Source organism: Lepisma saccharinum, chromosome 1, assembly GCF_977018435.1.
Source record: "Lepisma saccharinum chromosome 1, izLepSacc3.1, whole genome shotgun sequence".
Classification (NCBI taxonomy): Eukaryota; Metazoa; Arthropoda; class Insecta; order Zygentoma; family Lepismatidae; genus Lepisma; species Lepisma saccharinum.
This window is the reverse complement of record NC_139229.1, coordinates 3,436,034-3,458,936: the sequence shown is the minus strand read 5'-3', so window position 1 is coordinate 3,458,936 and position 22,903 is coordinate 3,436,034. Positions and strand designations below refer to the sequence as shown.

General features: G+C 36.5%; 1 protein-coding gene across 2 annotated transcripts in view; it reads left to right on the top strand.

Annotated features, from left to right (window-relative positions):
• LOC145992179 (catechol O-methyltransferase domain-containing protein 1-like) overlaps positions 1-22,903 on the top strand; it is a 50,342-nt gene that overhangs the window by 11,515 nt on the left and 15,924 nt on the right. Inside the window, exon 1 of one of the 2 annotated variants that reach the window (XM_083128495.1) lies at positions 5,631-5,727. The exons of the other annotated variant lie outside the window; for it this stretch is intronic. The gene's annotated coding sequence lies outside the window, so the exon portion shown is untranslated. Of the gene's footprint in view, positions 1-5,630; positions 5,728-22,903 lie in introns of those variants that run through there. 2 annotated transcript variants of the gene reach the window in all.

Here is a 22,903-nt window from a genome sequence, read left to right as displayed (position 1 = left end):
ATATCCCCCATACCAATCTTCTGTCAATTACGTTTTCCCTGATTTATTAATACATTTAATTTTGTTGATTCCACAGGGTGGTAACACATGAAAACTTTTAATTTGTTCTGACCCATAAAACGATTTAGAGCAAAAAAAAACAACTGAACAGTAGACCTTACTCTCTCGCATATTCCCCATGCTTTAAACGACTACAACACAACGTATCCTACTTAGAGTACTTCCTGAAAATCCCACGAGATGGCATATCGGTTAATTTTAATCGCGAATAGCCCTTTACGAAGTCATTTTTTATTATATATATGAAAAAAAGAGCAGTGTGCTTTTATTTAGAATAATGAGCTAGATTTCTTTGTGAAGCTAGAATATTTAGAATATTAGTGAAAAAAGTGAGCATTACTACACTAGTGTCCAAAATTAAAGCAACAAACAAAAATCCTTTCCTCGTGTGATTTTTTTTTATAAATTTGCCAAGTTTAACCTGTTGCTATCGTGATTTTTTCTTGATAAATCCTGGCACATTAAGGTTAGTTGATTTTCTATCTTAAACCAGTTGTCTATTTAGAATTTAGAATTTCTTTATTCATGGTCGAAGTTCAGCTTGTGGCTGCTCTACCACATCATAAATGTTACTATCACCTGATCGTATTAGTGGTCAAATGGATAGACGGGAAAGAATTTCAGTTTGTTGCTTTAATTTTGGACCCTGCAATATCAGCAATCTGCCTTCAAAATGAATGAAATCTGATGAAGTTGGTAGCGGTGAAGGATGTGTTAATCAAAGGATCGGTTATGAAAATTTGCAAGTGCATCTACTGGTGAGTTACTTTTGGTTGTTGGTTGCCCCCAAAAAATTTAAGAAATGGAAAATCACATGGCCATGGCTTGATGTATCTAGTGACGAAGTTACACTGATAGTGTCGCCCACGAGACGAGACTTTGGCCTGTCTCGTCTCGTGGAAATGTTGTCTCGTCTCGAAAATATTCGTTTGTCTCATGACACATGGTCAATCTCGTCTCGTCTCGAATTTTTAAAAGCCTGTCTCGTCTCGTCCCGTGGACAACACATACAAAATCTTTCAACATCACTGAATTAAAACACATGGAGAAGTTGGAATGTGGTATCCTTTGTTATAAATATTTTTTGGTCTCAGAATGCATTGCCAAGTTGGTAATGCTAAACGCACTTATAAAATATCATGACTAAAAGTACAGAACAATCAATATTGAATTCATTCTCTTGATCAGTTCCGTAACAGCAATTGATCATGAAATTATGAAAACAATGATGGGCGTTAAATATATAGTAGGCGTAATCACTATTGTCTTGTATTTAAGGAGTCCCAGTCTAATAAGTGTAGCTTGACGGGGGCACTTGCCCGCCTAACAATTTTTCAGAATTAACAAGCTAATGGAACTTGTGTTAAGCTCTTAGGGCTGTTACAAACAGTATTTGTTTTTTTGTTTCTTTTTTGTGATCGTGTATGATTTTGTATGCTTGGGTTTCTTCCATGGTTCTGTGTAGCTTATAAGAGCCAATAAGGTTTGAACTTTCAGCCCACCCCGATGCGACGCGGGAGGAAGTATAATTATGGTCTCTGTCAGAGGACAGGTAGAGTGTGTTTAGGAACTGGATAGCAGAAGGGAGAGCGATCTTCGGGCTCCAGTGGCTTCCGAGAAAAAGCATTCCGAGGCAGTTCTGCCGATCCTCAGCTTCCACTTGGCAGTTCTGCCGTGGGGCTCAAGTTAGAGGAATGTAAATAATGTAAATTAGAGAATTATTGGAAGAATTCGAGCCTTGTTTTGTTGAATTGTAAATAAATGTATAAAGCCCATTTTAGCGAGTATTCAGCAATCACCCTGCATCAGTAAGTTCTTGCCTGTGATTGATTCTTTGGTTCCGAGCGCTCTGGTGAGGAACGGGATGGGACCAGGACTAACGAGCCTATTTAGTTGTTTATTTGGCTTTTTCCTGCCAGAAGCGGCCCGGTAAGGGTGGAGTGTTGCGGAACAGGGCCTGAGAAGCAAGTTAATGAGTAATTTTTATGATTTTGCAAATATAACCGCAATTTAGCAAGGTAGTCTTGGGTGCTATTTTTATGGGGTATAAAACTTTTAAATTGTATCCCCCCAAAAGTGATGCCCAAATTCGATTCAGCTCCCCAAAAGTTAGATCCCAGACTAGATTTCTGGGGGTGGGTGTCAAAATCTCACTTTAAAAACTGTAGGCCCAGTTCCTATTAGCTGTTCTGATCATAAAGTCATCATCATTTTTCTTTTTTTTTTTAAAAAAAAAAAAGGTTGAGTGACATAAAACGAAGTGTGGAGTGACCACATTTACCATTTCAAAATTCTCGAGATATCTCCCCAACCTGCAAGGCCCCACGGCTGGCTGCCACAAAATGCAATGCAACGTGTCACCACTCGTAACTCCAGGGTATGGAGATTCGAATTGGCAACACACCGCTCCTTGCTCCGGCTGGTCAGTTGGGAGCACCAGTTCTCACCCAGGGATCGGGATTAAGACGATCCACCCTTCCTCCTGGAAGGAAACCGCCGAATTTCGACACGTGACAGTAAATAAAATTCCAAATACTTTATAATTAAAATGTCCAAAATCTTTAATCACGAATCGCGCGCGTACATACTGATTCGCACAAGTTAAAATTTATATTTTGTTGGGTCATGCACGCTCGCAGGCAGTGACAAGCAATTTATTTAACACGAAAGTCCGCGCACCACCTTCACAGTTAATAGCAAGACCTCAAGCGCGAGGCGCAGCATAACAGATTGTTCTAACTTACAATACAAACTCATAACATAAAATAACACAAGGAAAACTGATAATTTATATAACACATCAATGTTAATTAGCGACAGTAAGCTAAAGTTCAGGTTGGCAACAATTAAAAATGCCAACGTGGAAGTTTTTACATCGCCAAGAACACGAAACGTGGTTCCCCCACTCCTAACATAAACAGCCAATAGGAATACGATATTTTATTGAAAACGATGGAGAAATACTTTGCTATAATATTACAATATTAAACTATATAGAAATAACTAAACTCATTTTATCAAATAAATCATATTTGCCCTTGCACATAAAAATGATTAAATAAAGATTTAGTTTATAACGAAGACAAATTACTTCAATCTTGTACATTGTTGAACAAAAATCGATATTAAGAAGAGATGTATTTAACTTGTGCTTAAACAATGAAAACGTTGCATATATTATTTGGGATAATTATTAGCCTATAAATTCTGAATAAATATTGCAATAATATTATAACATATGATAAAACGTAAATATATACATAAATTATAAAAACAATTAAGTATAAATAATTTAATCCAAGTTCTTAACTTGAAAGTATACGAATAAGATAAATGCCAATATACAACTGAAATCTGCCTAACATGGCGGTCGTTAATAACCCCTCTTCTCTAGTGACCACAAACGTAGGCCTACATACCTAAACACACACACGCGTATGTGTGTTTGTGTGTGGGTGTGGGTGTGTGTGTGTGTAACCTTTTGTTCTGTCATGGGTCCTACTGCATTCACGGCAAGATCCCGCGTAACAACGAGGATACAGTGAATGCATCAAAATATATATATATATATATATAATTATAAAATATAAATCATTATCTCATGTCCAAGGCCTCTCCGATGGCGCAGTGGTAGCGTCGTCGCCTTGTAAACAAGGGGTCCCGGGTTCAATTCCCGGTGGAGGCACATAGTGGTTCGGATCCCACTTTAAAATGTAGGTTCAGTCCCGATTAGCCTTACTGTGCATAAAGTGGACTTATAACAACAAATCAATCAAATCCAATTATCTCATTCATGTCTCTAGACAGCCAGTAGAATTTCCCCCACACTGTCTGTAACTCACTCATTTTTATAGACAAACATCTATGAAAATAATTAAAGCTGATTTAGCCCGATTCACCTTCGCACAAGAAATAACGAAACTGGTTTAGCGCGAACAAAAAATCACCACAGGAATAAGCTAAACTGATTTAGCGCGAACCAAAATACACCAGTAAGCTGGAAAGGAACAAAAGCAAAATTTGCTAGCGCGAACCAAAAATTTCACCAATGGAATAAGCGCGAAAGGAATATAACCGAAATTGATTTAGCGTGAACTCGGATTCACCAAAGGAGTAAGTTCAAAGGGAATAAAATTGAAACTGAATTAGTGCGAGGGCAAAATTCACGACCAGTGTAAGCAAAAAACTAGTATTGCTTTTTACCTTGAAAATGTAATGTAATTTTATACTATAGAAATATTAAAAACCAAAATCCCTGCCTCCCCGATGGCGCAGTGGTAGAGACACATCGCCTTGTAATCAAGGGGTCCCGGGTTGGATTCCCGGTGGAGGCACATGGTGGTTCGGATCCCACTTTAAACTGTACGTCCAGTCCCGATTAGTCTTACTGTGCATAAAGTCCACTTAAAACATCAACTCAATCAAAATCAATCAACCAAAACCCATTTAGCGCGAACCTAAAATTCACCACCGCAATAAGGTACTCGCAGGGGCGCCGACTTGTCAAAATTATTGGGGAGGGACTCTGATCACTGAAATAAATTAATGAATTACTCACTCCCTCCTTTTTTTAAGTTTTGGCCTCAGTGTTCTGAATCTCGTAAAAGTCAATGAATTCCTCAAAAATATCAAAATTTTCATTCACAATTCGAATGCAGAATGTCAATTGTTCACGGATGGATGTGCCACAAGTTTCGTCAACCATAATAGCAAAATATTCCCGACTTTTAATATCTGCTACCACGGAGCGCAAAACAGATCTCCCTAATATATCAACGATCTCGTTCTGAATGTCACGTGAGAACCATTTGTAGCCCGAACTCCCATCCACTCCCCTAGTTCATGAACATTGTCTTTTGAAACTCTTTTTAGTAAAAATGTTAACAATACTCATAATTATATACAGTATGCGCCAAAATATACAGTACTGAAATTCAAAGACGAACATTACATTATTGTCATCTGTGAGTTTATTTATCCTGAAAGAAACACGACATACACAGTTATAACTTCCTTTTCACTGTTGAGAACACGAGCGGCTGGAGCTATGCCCCATCGACAAACGCACATGCGCGTTCGAGGTGCGCGAGTTTCAGTACTGTATAGTTTAGCGCATACCGTACTTAGTATATAGTAATAAGTCATGTTTTGCTGTCTCTGGTCATAGCCCCCCCCCCCCCAAAGTTGATGGTTTAGCGGTCTCAGCCCCCAAAGTTGATGGTCTAGAACATTTGAAATGTGTATTTAAAGTTAAGTTCATGTGGCACAATTCAGAGTAAACTTTAGAAGAGAAGCAAAATAATACATTAGATCCTCTTAATCAAAATGGACGAAATGGAGTAAATGCTCAAAAAGATGAGAAATGAACATTTTTATTAATACGATCCAATGCCATGCTTAGATATGGATAAATATTATAATCAGACGGTCAAAACCCCACGAACCCTTTCTAATCACGATTTTCTTGCACGAATTGTGAATTACCGTTTTCAAGCTGAAAGAATGAGTTTGCACTTCACAACGACCTATATCTAATCTGTGCTATCAACGACCTTGAAATCACGTGACAGTGGGCGTGTTTAAGGAAAACAGCTCGTGTTCTGTGTACAGGAAGAAAGTTGATATAGGGAAATCAAGTACTGTTTGAAACATTTTGTGAAATAACCGGTGAGTACTGCTAGTACTAGCACTTTTGTATATAGCTCTTCATAGACACATATCGTATGGCAAGGAAAAGAAGCAAACTGTGGCATATTGATTCGCTGTTCATTTGTTTTGTTCAATTCTGTCGCAGCAGCCCGGCCTACTTGTAGCGAGAGGATGTGGGGCAGTAGTGCGCCATGCACAAAGGTGGAAGAACATGTGTTGAGGTTGCTATTCCCTTGTAGTAGAAAAGAAACATATAGTGCTCTAGTATTTCGTGCCAGGTTCGAGCATGGGCGTTGCTAAAAATACTTGTAAGGGTGTCAGGCCATTGATAAAATTTGAATAGTGGAAATAATAATTATTATTTATTTGGTTTAGTGTTACTTCGCTTTTCTGCCACTTTTGTCTAATCGCGAAGATAAGAATGAGGGATGATATGCAATGAAGGGACACTAATGAATGCAAGGCCTGCATTCGAGCGCGGGACCTCCGGCTTCGTAGCGCGCTGTGATATCCACGAAGGCCGGCAATAATTATTGTATGGCCCGTACCCAAGGGGGACCATGCCCCCTCCCCCTCGAGTCATGAAAATTTTTAATTTGAACGAATAAAAACCTACAAAAATTACGTTGATTTTTGCATGAATTTCGATATTGTCCTTGCACAAATTAGGTTGTTTCTGGACAGTGGCAGGCTCTAGAAATCTGCAGTCTGCAATATTGGGCTATTTTAGTTCTACAACCATTGATGCAAGGCTATCAGATGTTCCGATTTAGTCGGGACAGTCCATTCCTTTTAATCCATGTCCCAACCTTTTCGCCTCGGCTCGGTCACAAATGTTTCACATAATTAGAATAGAGGGGAATTTTCTATACTCTTTACATTATGGAAGAAGGTTCCTCAATGACTGCAATAGAAAACCAACCATATAAGAGGCATTTAGCTCTCCACCCGCACCACAAGCTCTGTGATCCCTTTTCGCCACCACTGAGCAGGACAAAAAACTTTGTTTTCTTGCTCCGATATCAGGGGTTTTCTGCAACTGATGTCCATTCTGCCACTCATTGGCTTAGGATTAATTAATATTATGTACATAGGAGAATCCACTTCACAGCAGAATCATTGCTAGATTTTTGGGGCAAAAAATTGCCTGAAGTACTACTTTTAACATATATTGTTATTTGTCCAAAACACTCAAGAAATTAAGTACATTGTTATTTTCGAAATTCTGTCCACCGGAATTTACTGCAACTTTTCTTCTTGTGTGCGACCGTATAACAGACAACTTTCACAGTGTGCAGAAGACATCAAGTCCAAAAAATTCGATTCTACGAGCTGTTGATAATGTCATTTTCTATCCCACTTGCATGCATCCCCGTTAAATAGCTTCTTGGTTGCCACTGGCATTATTTTTACTGTCAAATAAGATTCTCAAAGCGAAAATACACTATAGCAACAATATTACGCCAGCAGACACACTGCCAGGGCGAAGTCACTTACACGTTCATTTCAGATAATTTATTTACAGGGTTCGCACTGACTTCAAAGTCGTGGACAAGGGAGGTATCAGGAAAACAAGGCTAGGTTTGAGTTGGTGTTTTAAGCCCACTTTATGCACATTAAGGCTAATCGGGACTGGACCTACAGTTTAAAGTGGAATCCGAACCACTTGTGCCTCCACCGGGTATCAAACCTGAGACCCCTTCATTACAAGGCAATGACGCTACCACTTTGTTGCGGACTGGCAACTATGCTCACTTTACGCGGGATTCAATAGTCTGTGAGTATCCCGTAGAATGGCGGTCTCGAAGTGAAGACGTCATAGAAATTTGTACAATTTTGTATCTTACCGTTTTGGCAGTAATTAATAGTTGTTATTGTTAATATATGCGTCGTCGTATCTGTAAGATCCTAGAAACGGAACTACAGTGGTAGCAGAGCGTAGTTAGCAGAATGGCAGACGTGAGTAAGATAGAATTACTGAACAATGGCAACTATCATGTCTGGGCACTAAAGGTAAGTGCAGTGTTGCGAAGTAAGGGATTGTACAAGGACGCAATATTGAATGATGAACCAACAGAAGAAAAAGCTAGAATTGTTTGGGAAAAGAAAAATGACGAAGCTTTTGGTGTCATAGTTGTTACTTTATCGCCCGACCAGGCTGGACTGTTCATTAACGAGACATGTGCAAAAACAGTGTGGGATGAACTTAAACGCATTCACACGGGAAACACACAGGACAAAATAATAGATATAGGTGTGGAAATGAAGAATATAAAAATGGGTGAGAAGGAAAGTGTTGACGAATATGTTTTGAGAGCACGAAACATAATGTCAAGAAGTGCTGCATTGGGTCAACCAATTACGACACGAGAAGTAGTGTATCATATTGTACGGGGTGTTCATCAGAAGTATGAAAACGTCGCAGCAGTATTACGAGCACAAAGGGGTGCGACAATTGAAGAAGTGCAAGATACCTTAAAAGAAGAAGAGGTTAGGTTGCATAAAATGGACTACAATGAAAAATCCGAACAGGCATACAAGGCACGGGATAAGAAGTATTGGAAGAATAAAGAAGCTGTGCGAAGATGCTGGACGTGTGGAAAAGTAGGACATTTTTCGAAAGAATGTTGGCACAATAAAGAAGGTGGGAAAGCTCAAGCTAGGAGACCTTCTACGTCTACCTTTGCATCTACATCTTCTAAAACACCGAAGGGAAAAATGAAACAGACGGGATTCACATGCGAAGACAACATGGAAGCTGGTTACAGTGTATACGACATGCAGGAAGACAGAAGAGAAGTGCAGGTATGGTGTATAGATTCTGGTTGTACATCTCACATGACAAATAAAGAAGACTGGCTGATAAATAGAAGAGAAGTGCAAAGTGAAGTGCAACTTGCGGAGGAAGGAAAATCGATGGAGGCCAAAGTGCAAGGTGACATTAAGGTATCAACAGTCACAAATGATGGCCAACTTCACGATGTATGTATTTATGATGTATTATATGTACCTGATTTGCGTTTGAATTTATTGTCAGTTAGAGGTTTAGTGAATCATGATAATGAAGTGTTGTTTTCCAAAAATAGTGCAAGGATAATTGACAAAAATGGCATGTTAGTGCCAGAAGCACAGGAAAAGAATCGTATGTACACGTTACAAACTTATGTAAGATCAGATGTAAGTCATTGTAAGGATGCATGCTTAAGTATGGAAACTAATGTAAACAATGAAAAATACGTGTGGCACAGAAGATTAGGTCACTTGAATGAAAAATATTTAAATAAAATGAAGGACAGTGATATGGTAAGAGATTTAGATTTTAAGCAAACTTCAGATAAATTAGAATTGTGTGATGCATGTACAAAAGGAAAAATTGTACAACTTCCTTTTAAACAAAGCAATGATGTATGTGAGAAACCACTAGATTTGATACACATGGATTTATGTGGACCTGTAGAAAAAGAGTCATTGGGGGGTGCTAAATACATGTATGTTATTGTAGATACTTACAGTAGAAGGGTGTTTGTATACTTTCTCAAAACTAAAGATGAAGCTTTTGATTACTTTGTAAAATTTAAAAGCCAATATGAAAAGGAAGCTAACAATTGTATAAAAAGTGTAAGGTCAGACAATGGTACTGAGTTTGTTAACAGTAAGTTTCAAGAGTTGTTTAACAAAGAAGGTATTGATCACCAGTTAACTGTTCCATACAGTCCACAAAGTAATGGTATTGCTGAGAGAGCAAACAGGTCACTACTAGATATGGGAAGAACAATGTTAATTGATGCAAGGTTACCCATAGAATTTTGGGCTGAAGCGGTTGCAACGGCAGCGTACATCAAAAATTGCATACCTACCAAGGATGGTGGCACAAAAAAAACTGCAATGGAAAGATGGACGGGAAGGAAGCCTACAGTAAAACATATGAAAGTATATGGATGTGTGGCATACAGATACATTCCGAAGAAGTGTAGAAGCAAATTTCAACCAAAGGGAGAAAAGGAAATATTTGTTGGGTATTCCAGAAAAAGGAAAGCATACAGGCTGTACAACCCCAAAACAAAACAAATACATGAAGCTAGAAGCGTTGTGTTCGATGAAAGAAACTGTGGAGGCTTACTGATGAATTGTAATTTGGAAGAGAAACTAGAATTCAACAACTTGAAGTATAAACATGATGAAGACAGGGAAAGTAAGCAATATGACAACAGCAATGTCCATTTGCATGAATCGAAGGTAGAAGAAAGAGGACCGGACATATTTCTTGACTTAACACCAGAAGAAATACAAACAGATGAGTTAACCATAGAAGACAGTGGAGCCAAAAGAAGTGGACGGAAGAAAGGAGAAACAAACGAAGTGTTAAAAACAAGACACAAAGGAAATTTGAAAAGAAATGAAGATCAACTTAAAAGTCTAGGTGTGAAAAGATCTGAGAGGATAAAAGCAAGAGAACAAACAAATTTTGCACAAGATGTCGTACCACAAACCTTCGATGAAGCTATGAGTTCAGCGTACTGTGAAAATTGGAAGATTGCAATGAACGAAGAGATGCAAGCATTGGAATCACATAATGTTTGGACATTAGTTCCCAGAGAGGAGAACATGAAGGTTGTAAGAAGCAAATGGGTATTTAGTACAAAGGAGAACATGGATGGGACAATATACAAAAGAAAAGCAAGATTGGTGGCAGTTGGTTGCGGACAGAGAGAAGGCCTTGATTATGAGAGTTCGTTTTCACCAGTAATAAGAATGGAATCAGTACGTGTATTGTTAACTGTGGGAGCACATTACAAAATGAAAGTAAAACTCTATGATGTAAAAACTGCATATTTATATGGTAATTTAAGGGAAGAAATATACATGGAACAACCAGAAGGGTTCATGGAAGATAAGCATAAAAACAAAGTTTGTAAATTACAAAGAAGTTTGTATGGGTTACCACAATCAGGTCTTTGTTGGAATGAGAAACTGAACGAAGTTCTCACCAAAATAGGTTTCAAAAGACTGGAAAGTGATCCTTGTATCTATAAACTGACAGGACAAGAACTTTTGTACATAGGAGTATATGTTGATGACTTTTTGGTAGTAGGTCCAAATAATGAAAGCATAGATAAGATAATGCAAATAATTCAGAAATATTTTGTAATTCAAGAGAATAATAGCTTAAGTTCATTTTTGGGTATGGATATAATTGTAAGTGAAGAAGGTTATCAGTTGTCACAAAAGGGTTATATTTCAAAAATATTAAAGAAGTATGAACTTCATGATTGTAATCCAGTGAAAACACCAGGTGATTTGAACCAAGATTTGCATAATTTTGAAGAGTCAAAACTAGTTGATAAAACAAAGTACTTACAAATGTTAGGCTCACTTATGTATTTATCTGTAGGGTCAAGACCAGATATAGCTTTTTGTGTTAGTCAATTGGCAAGGTATAGTAAAGATCCAAGGGAAATACATCTAGCAGCAGTAAAAAGAGTATATAGATATTTGAAAGGTACGTGCAATTATGCATTAAATTTTTCAAGTGAAGGTGGTAAGCTTGAATTATGCACGGATGCAAGTTGGAGTACAGCAGTAGAAGCAAAATCTCGTACTGGCTATCCTGTCAAGGTTGGAAACTCAGTCATCAGCTGGAAAAGCAAATTACAGAATTTGGTTGCTTTGTCTACTTGTGAGGCAGAATTGATTGCATTATGTGAAGGTTTGTGTGATATAAAATGGGTCATAAGTTTAATATCAGAATTAGATGTTGGAAATTTTGTAAATAGACCAGTGATTGTTAAAACTGATAGTAAATCAGCAATTGATTGGATCTCAAGTAACAATGTAAAGGCAAGAACTAAACATATAAATAGAAAATATAATTTTGTAAAACTGGATGTAGCAAATGGGAATGTGTATCTTCAACATGTAAACTCAGAAAATCTAGAAGCTGATATACTAACTAAAAATGAGACTAAATCAAAAATGGAGAAAATATGTAAAGGCATATACATGTAAAATAATTTAGTATTAGCTAGTGTATGTGTAAAAGTAGAAATAGTATTGTTAGCGCGTAATGTTCGCAAAGGGGGGAATGTTGCGCACTGGCAACTATGCTCACTTTACGCGGGATTCAATAGTCTGTGGGTATCCCGTAGAATGGCGGTCTCGAGGTGAAGACGTCATAGAAATTTGTACAATTTTGTATCTTACCGTTTTGGCAGTAATTAATAGTTGTTATTGTTAATATATGCGTCGTCGTATCTGTAAGATCCTAGAAACGGAACTACACACTTCGCCATGGAGGAGGCCAACAAGGCTAGGACTGAGGTCATTGGAAACAAATTATTTTTTTAAAAAAAAAAAAGCTTTCAAAATCTGGAAAAGTCAGGGGAATTAAATTATTTTTGCTTGGCAGAATTTGTAACCGGAAACACGTTTAGTTTCATCTTACCAACAATCTTCCTTCTTGGGTAATATTGCTTATAAAAAGGTTCTTTCATTTTATTTTTAATTTATTTTGAAAAATGTTCAACAAACGTGATTCATTTGATTAACTTACAAAGTTGAAGTGTAACTCTTATTTTTTCATGTTAAATCATTACACAGTTATGTAAAATACCTGGAAAAGTCAGGGACTTTGCAAACCCCTATCATACAATTTCTTTAAGCTCTCTGACAAACAAATGACAGTGTCAACTGCAAATATTTATCACGTGGTTGCATACATATAGGTTAGAAAATGCTATTCTTCAACATTTCCTAACAAAATGAGCAAATTTCTCTACCCACCCTCTCCCAGGCCCGTAGCTAGAGGGGGGCAGGGGGGACAGTTGCCCCCCCCCCGAGAGCCTGCTTTGCCCCCCTGTGAAAAATACGGAACACATTCCTACCCGGAATTCTCACTAATCTTCTTTATAATTATATGGTGTGTTACTCTAGCATCATAACAAAGACACTTCTTGATTTTGTGATTTATTAGGGTGTATGGGACTCCGTATAATGTCGTATCAGGATTAGGGGAGGGGGGGATTCCCTTCCAGATTCAGACTTCGGGAAATGATTTCGCAATTTTCAGTATCTAGAACAGTTGTGACATTTTGAGTAGTCTTGTATTAAAGGTGCCTAATGTGTTCGGATGTGTTACTTGGAACTGCTTAAATTTTTGTTTCCCAAGTCTACTTTTTGGTAATAGTGATTCATGTGGTAGAGGGAATGGATATTTGAATTTTGTTATTTAGAGTTGCTTTTCTGCCACTTCTAGTTAATCGCAACAATGAGTGATGATGTGAAATATATGAAGAGACTCATAAACGGTGATGCAACCACAGGGGGCAGGGGGCATTGTCCTCTCCCCCCGACCTTGGACGGAAGTCCATTCTAGGGGAAGCAAACATTGAAGTAAAAAAAAAAAGACTAGGAGAATCTAAGAATATCAGGACAATTGGATACTCATGATGGAATTAGTTTTCACGTGTTCCTTGCATTTTTCTTCCAGACGGCCAAGGGCACTTCGATTACAAATTTTATACAAGTAAAAGTACATTTCGTAAAATATCCTTGCTCGCTTCGCTCGCAATCTCTGCTATTTTTGTAGTCCAAGTTCAGAGCCATATGGGGCGGCAGGAGTCGGCCCTGGGAGCCAAACGATGTATACGAAAGAAAAATGTTAAACAGAATGCCATGGCGTCCCGTAAAATTATTTGGGCCCTATTAAAACAATTTCTTAATATGAAATATTAATGACGACCCTGTAATCCAAGAAGTCATTGATCAATCAAGGGATTCCTATTTGATTGTCAGGTGTCAAACACATGTATTTCACCTGTAATTCACACAATATTTTGCAAAATGGTTATGTGGGACAGAATTTTTTTGGGTCGGGACGGGAAATTTTCTAAATCCCGACATTCGGGATGGGAGAAATTCGCAAATTTCCGACAAAGTCGGGAAATTTTCGGGACGGGAAATGTTGAAAATTTCCCGAAGCTCTGGAAATATCGAATTCTACACGTCACTTTCACTTCTAGTGATTATTTTCGCATTTGTGGTACAAAAACGAACGATTTTCGAAAAGTTCCAGACATTTACAATGAAGAATACGTCGAGAATTAACCAATTTTAACAATTACCATTCGGTATTTCCCGACTGCTCGGGATCCCGAAAAGTCGGGAAGTCATTTCCCGAAGTCGGGATCGGGACGGGAAATTTTCTTCCCGATCTCGGTCCCGACTTATCGGGATCCCGCACACCCCTAGTAGTGATTCAAGAGTGTCCCCTTTGAAGGAAATAGAGTCCGTGGTAGACTAAGGGGCCCATGTTTTAATGTTTTAGCAAGTACAAAATATGTATTACAATTTTTTGCACAATTCATGAAAGTGTAGATAATATGTAGGCTAACTATTATTATTATTGTGTTGTTGGATTCTCGTTAGATTCCTTTGTGTGTAAAAATTTTGCAAACAGGAAACTAGAGGGAATCATTATGAAGCATGATTTATAAAGGGCTCCCTTAATCAGTTCTGCAGAGAGGCTCAAAGCTGTTGGTACATATTAATCGTCTATTAACATTATCGACCTGTAAATATCAAATACATACAGTCCTTATTATCCTATTTATGTTAAACTTTATATTCTTTGGCAATCTGGAAAGGCCATTATCGAAATATTGCTATTTGATGTTGCTTGAAGTTGTTTTTTGTTCGTTAGAGTTTCAAGATATCATCCCTTCTGTTACTTATCTCTTTTTTGGGGGGAGGGGGCAAGTGCCTCTGTGTACCCTGCTCCCTGCTATATCTGCCAATGCGATACAATATATTAAAAATTTGCCCCCTCTAGGATTGACTTCGCCCCCTCCCCCTCTGCAAAGAATTCCTGGCTAGGGGCCTGCCCTATCCTCCCTATATATATATATATATATATATATATATATATATATATATATATATATATATATATATATATATATATATACACACACACACACACACACACACACTCCCTCTGTCCCATAATTATAGTCCGGTATGCCAAAATGGTGACTTTTTATTTATGTTCTTTTGGATACTTGTTCGGCAAATTTGTACTGATCCTTGAGTAACAACGTTGTATGACTCATTCCCGTGTTTAATTTTCTACTTCTGGATAGACCAATGTCACAGTTTGCCTATGGGACAAATATTATGAGACAACAAACAAAAGTATACCGGACAATAATTATGGGACAGAGGGAGTATATATATACATATGTGTAGCTATAATATGAGAGAACATTCTTTTCAAAATTCGCTTATTGGTCTGCCCCCCCTCCATCAAAAATTTCTGGGTACGAGCCTGATTATTGTTAGGATCATTATTATAACATAATATATTACAAATAAGCAAATTATCCCAAATATATTATTATTATACCACTTAATCTACTGTCATCTATGGTACCTCTGTTTCATATTTTTACATGCCGAAGCGATGATAACGTAGAAAGAAGTAATATTTTAAAATAACGGGTTGTGAACTATTAAGGTCAGTTTCACGCATTTAGAAATGATTTCCCGACTTTTCGTAATCCGGAGGTTGGGAAATTGACATTTCTTTCAGTCGTGAACGTAAGTAATATTTGTTTCCCAATCTCTTCCTGATGATTTTTTTTCCGTCCAGCACACATCTAGTTACGGCAGTCAACATGTTTCCAATGTCTCTTGTGAGAACTTTATCTCGTTATTTCCTTGTAACATAGTAATTAATTGCTGCAAATGATAGCTTGTAGCTCACAGAAATAAATCACAGATATCTCAGGTAGGGGTGTGCGGGATCCCGAAAAGTCGGGACCGGGATCGGGAAATCCCGAGCAGTCGGGAAATACCGAATGGTAATTTTAAAAAGTTGTTAATTCTCGACGTTTTCTGCATTGCAAGTGTCTGGAACTTGTCGGAAATTGTTTGTTTTATTCCAGAAATGCAAAAACAATCACTTAACTTGAAAATAATATGTAGAATTAGAGATTTTCAGAGCTTCGGGAAATTTCGAACATTTCCAGTCCCGAATGTCGGGCTAAAAAAAAAATTCCCATACCGGCCAAAAAAATTCTGCCCCGCACACCGCTAATCTCAGGTGAGTAAGTGTCCCAGTGGACGCCCTTGTTCACATTGGTTATTCTTTCTTCATACTACCTGAAATTTGGTTGTGTTATTAGTAGAGAGCGGAAGTTGATAAAATGTCATCTTTTTTCTGACATCTCGGATACGATGCCCATTAAATATACACAATATTAGACGTAATTTTAAACTGATTTTTTTCTTGCATTTTTTTTTTTTTGCCAATTTTCACGTTTTAGGTTTTTTTCCCCGATTTTCGGCATTTTCCCGTCATTTTTCGCAATATTCGGTGTATTGTTTCGTCATATTTTGTCACGTCTTTCATTTTGGTAATATTCTTGAGTCTTTTCACCAAGGTGAACATAGGCCTATAGGGTCATTCCATGTGAAATCAACCAATTTTTAAAAAAATGGTTGCATGACAATTTTAGAAAAACTTCATTTTTAGTACATAGGTTTGTACTTTTTCCTAGATATCAAAACCAATGTTCAAAAAAATTTATTGTTTTTAGTTCTCCTGGGGCAGCCATTTTTCCAACATGGCGCATGGCTTTTTTTGCTCATGTAGCAGTATACAGAAACCTTAATATCTCAAAAACCATTAAAGCTAGAGACCTGAAACAAAATTCATTTTGTAGCTAATGAAGTATACTTCCTATGATATTCAGGTATAATTTGCTTGAAATTGCAGTACGCAAAATTATGGTGGAAAATGGGGTAACAATAGTTAAAAAAAAAATGCATTTTTAAGCCCGATTTTTTTTATGAAGGGATTTAGTCTAATGCTTGATTTTTTTCCATGTGTAGACCTACCTGCAGGGTGTCTGTAAATAAAGTATCAGTGCTTAGAAATGCACCCCTTTTTACAGCATGGGCTCAAACATGGCCGTTCATTGAATTTTTACAGTTTTCGGGGTAAAATATCTCAGATGGGTCCACTTTAAAAATTCTGAAATTTGGCACATAGGAAGCCCATCATGAACCTCACTCACAGTTAAAACCTCAACTTTTAGATTCAACTCGTTTTGGTCACTATGAGGTATTATATGTCGCCTAATTTCTGACGTTGCAAAGTAAGGTTAAACTACATTCCATACTTAGAATAATGAAGTATTTTCTTTTTCTTTCTTAAATTTTGGTTAAATAAAGGCTCAGAAAATATAGAAACATAACGTTTTAATACTTGCTAACTAACTAACTCTCTAGCCTTCTTAAACCCGAAGGTTCATGGCTGCAGCAACAGAGGCCTTCCATCTTTCCCTATCTTGAGCAAGATCTATATACTTTTCCATCCCTACCGATTTCTCTTAGGTCCATCTCAACGTTGTCCCTCCATCTTCGTCTTCCTACAGGTCTCTTACCATCAGGTTTCCCAACAAGAATCCTGTAAACTCCTCTTTCCTCTCCCATTGGTGCCACATGGCCTGCCCACCTAAGTCTTCTTGATTTAATTATTCTAATAATATCTGGACATGAATACAAATTATGTAGTTCTAAATTATGTAACCTTCTCCACTCACCTGTCTCCTCATCCCTTTTAGGTCCAAAGATTTTCCTAAAAAAAGGTAAAGGTAAAGTGTTCTTCTGTACTTAGCACCACGCCATGAAGGCGTATAGGGGGTGTGGGGGTAACGCCCCACACTTTCTTGATCCGGTCATGAGTGGGGGTGATGTGATCAGCATCACGCCCCTGACTGCCTTTACCCTCCAGGGTTTCCCCCCAGGTACCCATGTTATTCGACGCTGGGTGGGCGCCGGGACCGCTTCCATCGTTAGAAAAGTTCCCGGATTTGAACCGGCCGGGGATCGAACCTGGGACCTTTAGCATGGTAGTCAGACACGTTACCGACTGAGGCACCACGGCCACTTATTTATTCCATATTAAACAAATTAATTTATGAATTTGACATATTAATGAATTTCCACCATATTTAATTAACTCAGCTGGTATTAAATCAATGCCAGGTGCTTTGTTATTCTTTAGCCTTTTAATAGCATCTTTAACTTCAGTCAAGTTAGGTTATGGAACTAAAGGTTCTGCTGTGTGTTCTTCATTTACTTCTGATTTATCTCCTACATATACCAGAGAATATAAAAGAAAAAACTGCAAAACATACCACTACTATAGAAAAAAGAAAATTCACCAAGGAAAATATAGGAAACTTTGTATATTCATTAAAGAAAGAAAACTGGACTGATGTGCTCATGGAGGAAAATATAAATACGAAAGTAAGCTTATTCACAAAGACAGTAAAATATCATTTTGAAGTAGCATTTCCATACAAAACATACAGACAACACCTAAATCAAACAAAATCAATTTCCTGGATAACTAAAGGGATAAAAAAAAGTCCTGTGAAACAAAGAAAATTATATAAAGAAATCCAGAAAAACAAGAATCCCATACTTAAAGACCACTACAAAAAATATGTAATTATTCTCAGGAAGGTAATAAACAATGCTAAGAAATTGGCCATTGCAGATAAAATACACAAGTCTGCTAATAAATCAAAGAAACTATGTAAAATTGTTAATGATGAAACTGGTAAGAAAACAAAGAACGTGAATGAAAAGATAGAAATTATGGCTGATGGAGAGAAAATAAGCAATCCCCTTGATGTAGCACATATTTTTAATATATACTTTGTGAATATTCCCAATACCGTAAATAAAAATGCAGTAATCTCTACACCTAGATTAAGAACATATTTCAACAGTCCCAGAAACACAAACACTATGTTTCTCACACCAGTAACTGAGGGAGAAGTCGAGAAGGTAATTATAAATTTAAAAAATAAGTATTCATCAGGGCCAGATGAATTTTCAAGTTCTCTACTAAAAAATGTGTGAATAGTATTTTACAACCACTAGTAAGTATTTGCAACACATCTTTAGAAACAGGTATTTTTCCTATTGAGTACAAAATAGCAAAAGTGAGACCATTATTCAAGAAAGGTAACAAAGAAGAATGCTCAAACTATAGGCCAATTTCTCTTTTATCGGTCTTCTCTAAAGTAATAGAGAAAATTATGCTAAATAGATTAGTAACTTTCTTAGAAAAATACGACATTTTATTCAAACATCAATTTGGATACCAAAAAAGTAAGTCAATATCAGAAGCTATTTTTGAATTTACAAATAACATACTAAAATCAAGAGACAAAAAAATACATGTGCATGGATTATTTTTAGATTTCACCAAAGCATTTGATTTGGTTCAGCATGACATTTTACTAGATAAAATGGACCATTATGGTATCAGAGGTTTAGCAAAAAAATGGTTCACCTCTTATTTAAAAGACAGATGTCAGTATGTAGATATTAACAAAATCAAATCAGACCAACTGTTCCTCAATACAGGTGTACCGCAAGGCTCAATTCTAGGACCAGTTTTATTTTTACTCTACATGAATGATCTTCCAGAAACCTTATCAGAGTCTCAAACAATACTTTTTGCGGATGATACAAATATCATAGTAAAAAGCCTGGAATATGAGCAACTTCAAAAGAATTCCATTTCAACAACAACACAACTAAACACCTAGCTAAACAACAACAAGCTTTCCCTGAATGTTAATAAAACATTTCTAATAAATTTTAATCCAGCAAAACAAATAAAAAACTTAAATGTGATTATTAACAATGAAGTTGTCAAAGAATGCAATGCAATAAAATTCTTAGGAGTATAGATAGACTCAAAAGTTAAGCAGGCTCTGCTACATGATGAGAATTTTGAGAAATGTTTTAACTTTGAATGATTTAAGGACAGTATATTTTGGACAGATTCAACCTGTACTCACATATGGTATCTCTTTCTGGGGCAGTTCACCCAAAATGCAGAAAATTTTTATTTGGCAAAAATGCATATTAAAAATTATGAAGAATGTATCCCTCTCAAACCCAACAAAACAAATTTTCAATGAATTTCAAATATTACATCTTCCATGTTTGTACATATTAGAAACGTTGTACTTTATTCATACAAATTCTAAAATCTTCTCAAAAAATCTGGACATACACAAGTACAGCACTCGTATGCATAACTCCCTCCACCTTTCTACTGTACGCACATCCAAAACACATAGTGGTCTAGGATTTCAAGGTGTAAAACTCTATAACAAGCTGCCAGAGGAATTCAAGAATCATATTCCAACCAAATTTAAAATAACAGTAAAAAGCTTGCTTATGAAGTATTTGTTTTATAGCACAGATGAGAAACCTTTGACTTTTCTTGTATTTTTATGTTCACTAATAGTCATAACCTTTGATTTTTCTTCTATTTTCTACGTTATTCCATACTCTCTTATACTTTTTAATATGCATAAGTATGTGTTAATTCCTTTGTACTCAAAATCATACATGTAATTTTATTTTATACTCTTTATACTTTTCAATATGCTTAAGTATGAGTTAATTCCTTTGTACTCAAACTTATACATGTAATTGACCTATCTCATATCATAGTGCTATTTGTACTCATATGATCAAGTGGATGGAAATAAATCTTATCTTATCTTAAAAGGTCATTAAAGTAGTTCTTCCATCTACTTGTATTTAGAATATCGCTTGGGTCAGCTAGAAAATCACCATCTTTATCTTTTATCAAGTTTACTTTAGGTTGCCACCCCTTTCTAAACTCATTTACACCTGTTTTACGTCATTTATGTCTGTTTCATTTATATTTTCATCATCATTTAAATCCTGCAAAACATCAAATCTATTTGACAGTTTAATTTGGTAATCTTTCTTAATTCTTTCATCAGAAAACTTTCCTGTATCAAATTTTATAACTTTTAGATTTTGTTGCTTATGATTTATCACTGAGAGTCTTTCTCTTAATTTAGCAATTACTAAATAATGGTCACTGGCACAGTCAGCACCTCTATGTGTACGAACGTCAATTATACTAGTATGCCGCCTTCTCTTATCAATGAGAATATGATCTATCTGATTATGAGTTTTACCATCTGGAGAAGACCAGGTATATTTATGGATATCTTTATGTTTAAAAGTGGTACTTTTCACAATTAAATTCTTAATTCACAATCTTATACCATTATCATTACTTAATTCATGAAGACTTTCTTTACCAATCGTGGGTTTAAATATCTCTTCTTTGCCAATCTGTGCATTACAGTCACCTAACAGAATTTTCATATCATACTGAGAAAATTTATCAAAGACCTGTTCTAACTCTGTATAAAAATCATCTTTAGTATTATCATCTTTATCTTCCGTTGGTGCATGTATGTTTATTAAAATAATTTTACACCACCTACCCTGTAAAACTGCATATGATATCCTATCATTAATAAATTCTACTGTTTTAAGAGTCGAGATAATTCTATAAAAAAAAAAAAAGGTAAAGTGTTCCCCTGTGCATAGCACCACTCCATGAAGGCGTATAGGGGGTGTGGGGGTAACGCCCCACACTTTCTTGATCCGGTCAGCATCACGCCCCTGACCGCCTTTACCCCCCAGGGTTTCCCCCACGTACCCATGTTATTCGACGCTGGGTGTGCGCCGGGGCCGCTTCCACCTTTAGAAAAGTTCCCGGATTTGAACCGGCCGGGGATCGAACCCGGGACCTTTAGCATGGTAGTCAGAAGCATTACCGACTGAGCCACCGCGGCCACTGAGATAATTCTATTAACTAAAAATTATACTCTTTTCTATGGTGGTACTGAAAATCATAATTTTGGAACAGGCTTTTTCATAAATAAGAGATAATTCTATTATTTATGAAAAAGCCTGTTCCAAAATTATGATTTTCAGTACCACCATAGAAAAAAGTATAATTTTTAGTTTTACAATTCCCTTCTCCTGGCCACCTAACTTCCTGGACAGCTACTACATCTAATTTATACTTAGCTATTTCATTAATTGTACACTGAAATGCCCCAGGCCGGTAAAGGCTCAGAACATTCCAGGTGCCTAATTTAATATCCATATTTCTAATGTAGATCTTATCCTTAGTCCAGGGATCTCCCAAAGTAGTCCCCACCCGGAGACCCGAATGGGGGACTATTTTACCTCCGGAATATTTTATCTTGGGAACATCCATGGCCTTATATTTCTGTTTCTTGACATGTCTTTTTACAGTGCAGAGTTGTCAGCTCTACGCCTAACCCCCAATAAATCCCCTAGCAGGGAAATTAAGCAAAACCATATATGGTATATGAACCTTAAGAACCATAATAAACAGGGAGACAATAAGAATAACATATTTCAGTCTTTTCCAGTCACAACTAACATACGGAATTGTATTTTGGGGGAATGCTAGAAACAGTGCAAAAATTTTTATTTTGCAGAAGAGAGTAGTACGAATTATGGCAGGAAAGAAAATAAATGAACCATATAGGAAAATTTTCAGGGATCTTGGCATTCTACCATTACCTTGCCTATATATATTACATTTACTGTGCTATGTAAAACAAGATATGTCTAGTTTCTCCAAACGTATCAACGAAGTACGTCAATACAACACAAGAAAAAATCACAATCTGGTTATACAAACTCATAATACCACTCTCCTTGAAAAAGGTCCTAAATTCGTAGGTATCCACCTGTATAATAAATTACCTGATCACATGAAAACAATGGAATCAACTACCCAATTTAAGAGGGAATTAACAAAATTCTTATTACGACATTGTTTTTATTTAATAAATGAATTTCTAAATTTGTAAATATTAAATTACATAAATTGTCAACAAAGAGGGTTCCGTTGTTCAGAAAATGGAATTATACTATTTATATTATCATGTATGAAGTATTCACTATATGCTATTATTGTGCCTAAATGATCATTAATCAGTTGTGTATATATATTGCATTCTTCCATGTTGTATAAGTCACATAGTTACTTTTACATCTTATTTTTACACTAAAAAAGAATTCTTTGCTTATTATTGTGCTCGCCTTAAATATTATATGTAATTTCACTCCAATAGTGTATTCTTCGTCTATTTAGATTTCCTTCATGCAGAAGTTCTTCAAATCATTACTGTAATTCTTGTCTATAATTGTATTAATATTTTATTAGTGTATTTCGTTTTCCTTCATGTAGTAGTTCTTAAAATCATTACTGTAATCCTTGTCTAAAATTGTA